At 37.8% G+C, this 3,007-nt stretch overlaps 1 pseudogene; it reads left to right on the top strand.

Moving 5' to 3' along the window:
• Positions 1-310: 310 nt before the first annotated feature.
• Positions 311-1,048, top strand: LOC102996038 (40S ribosomal protein S4, X isoform-like; annotated as a pseudogene).
• The last annotated feature ends 1,959 nt before the right edge of the window (positions 1,049-3,007 follow it).

Below are 3,007 nucleotides of genomic sequence, written 5' to 3'. Positions count from 1 at the left end.
ACATTGCTGAACTCATTAGTTCTAAGAGTTATTTACACAGATTCCCTGGGATTTCTGCCTAGACAATCATGCCATCTGCAGATAGGGACACTTTTATTTCACGAGGCCAAAATTGCTCGAACTGAAAAAACAGATACAGAAATCCACAGTGATAGTTGGCGACATCAACGACCCTCTGTCAGTAATTGATACATCACACAGGCAGAAAGTCAGTAGGGATGTAGATGACCTGACCAGCACTATCAATCGACTTATTGTAATTGACATTTATAGAATACTCCATGCAGCTCTTTCAGTGCCTAGCGCAGCCATGGCTCACAGTTCCAAGAAGCATCTGAAGCGCGTAGCAACTCCAAAACATTGGACACTGGATAAACTGTCCAACGTGTTTGCTCCTTGTCCATCTACCGATCCCCACGACCTGACAGAATGTTTCCCCCTCATCGTTTTCCTAAGTAACAGGCTTAAGTATGCTCCAGTAGGAGGTAAAGAAGATCTGCGTGCAGCAGCTCATTGAGACTGATGGTAAGGTCTGAACTGATACTACCTACCCTGCTGGTTTTATGGATGTCGTCAGCATTGACAAGACCAATCTATGACACCAAGTGTTGCTTTGCTGTTCATCATATTATGCCCAAAGAGGCCACATACAAATTGTGCAAAGGGAGAAAGATCTTTGTGGGCACAAAAGGAATCACTTCTCCGGTGACCAGTGATGCTCAAATTATCTGCTACCCTAATCCCCTCAGCAAGGTGAATGACACCACTCAAATTGATTTGGATACCGTGTATGGTGGTGACCAGAGGTGCTAACCTGAAAAGACTAGGTATGATCACCAACAGAGAGACATCCTGGCTGTTTTGATATGGTTCATATGGAAGATGCCAAAGGCAACAGCTTTGCCACCTAGATCTCCAACATTTTCATTACTGGCAAAGGCAACAAACCATGGATTTCTCTTCCCTGAGGAAAAGGCATCTACCTCACTATTGCTGAAGAGACCAGAGACTGGCTGCCAGACAGAGGAGTAGGTAAAATGATCTATAGCAGGTAACATAATTTGAAAAGGTTTTTTAAACTTAGATCTAACACAGCATGAAAATATAATAAAATAATCCATTCAACAACCACAGAATACACAAGCTCACATGGAACATTCACCAATATAGACCACATTGTGGGTCATAAAATACACCTTACAACTTTAAAAGAGTAGAAATCATATCAAACATATTCATATATCACAATGGAATTAGATTAGAAATCAAAACAGAAAGATAGCTAGAAAATCGTCAAATTAATTAAACAACCTACTTATAAACAACACATGGGTCAAAGAAGAAGGCTCAAATAAATCTAAAAATATCGCTAACGAAATGACACAACTTATCAAAATCTGTGGGATGCAGCGAAAGCAATGCTTAGAGGGAAATTTATAGCATGAAATGCGCACATTAAAAAAGAAGAAAGATCTAATGTCAATAATCTAATCTTCCACTTTAGGAAACTACAAAAAGAAGAGCAATTTAAGCCTAAAGGGAGTAGAATAAAAGAAATAATCAAAATTGGAGCAGAAATCAATGAAACTGAAAACAGTAAAAACAGTATAGAAAATCAATGAAATCAAAAGCTGATTCTTTGAAAGGTCAGTAAAAGTGATAAAACTCTAACCAGTCAAACCAAGAAACAAAAGAGAAGAAAAAAATTACTAATATCAGAAATGAAAGAAGAGTCATCACTACTGATCCCATGGACTGCAGGATAATAAAGGAATACTATGAACAATGTTATGCTCACAAATTTGATAACTTAGATGAAATGGATCAATTCCTTAAAAGATACAAACTACCAAACTTACGCAAGGAGAAATAGATAATATGAAGAGGTCTATATCTATTTTAAAATTGAATCAATACTGTAAATCTTCCAAAACAGAAAACATGAGGCCCAGATGGTATAACTGGTGAATTGTACCAAACATTTAAGGAAGAAACTATGCCAATACTCTACGATCCCTTCCAGAAACTAGAAGCAGAGCAAACACTGCCTAACTCATTCTATGAGGCCAGCATTACACCAGTACCAAAACCAGACAAAGGCATTACAAGAAAGGAAAATTACAGATCAGTATCTCTCATGAACATTAATGCAAAAACCCTCAACAGAATATTAGCAAATCAAATCCAACAAGGTATGAAAAAATTATACACCATAACCAAGCAGGATTTATTCCAGGTATGCAAGGCTGATTCAACATTCAAAATCAACGAGTGTAATCCACCATATTAACAAGCTAAAGAACAGAAATCATACAATCATGTAAATTAATGTAGAAAAAGCATTTGACGAAATCCAATATCCATTCATGATTTTAAAAAAGAACTCAGCTAACTAGGACTAAAGGATCTGTTTCAATTCTTCATTTTTTCCTTTAAGTATCTGGATCATATCTTGCCTTCTCTTATCACTAGTTATTTTTTACTAAGTGAAAAATATTGTTTATTAAGAAAATTTAAGATACCATGATATTGTGAAGCTCTGGTTAATGATGTATTCCGCTATAGTTTTGTTTCTGGCAGACAACTAGGCTAGGAGCAGATTAGCTTAATCCAGTTCGGGACTGAGATGATTTGAAACTGAAATTCTGTCCTTTTTAGGATTAATCTAGTCTTGGTTAGCCCTTACTCTTAGGATGTCGCCCTTCAGGATCCCAACTCAAAACCTGGGGGTTGAGAAGGTGTCACCAAGGCTCCTCTTTAGTGGGTCCTGAATGTGCACAACTTCTCACCCTCTCAGCTATGGCTTTCAGAATTGGCACTGTCCCCTCCAGGGAAAAATCAGAGCCAAATGCCAGGCTCAGCTCTCTGGGCCTCCCTTCTTTTTCAGATCTTGGCCCTGTAAATTCTCCCTGCCTTTAGCTCTCTGATTATATTAATACTTTTCTAGCTTTTCTAGTTGTTCTCAGCTGGAGAATTGAATTGAAAGAACCGAGTTTGCTGTCTCTGA

Source organism: Physeter macrocephalus, chromosome 21 (genome assembly GCF_002837175.3).
Source record: "Physeter macrocephalus isolate SW-GA chromosome 21, ASM283717v5, whole genome shotgun sequence".
Taxonomy (NCBI): Eukaryota; Metazoa; Chordata; class Mammalia; order Artiodactyla; family Physeteridae; genus Physeter; species Physeter macrocephalus.
This window is presented reverse-complemented; position numbering and strand designations above follow the sequence as displayed.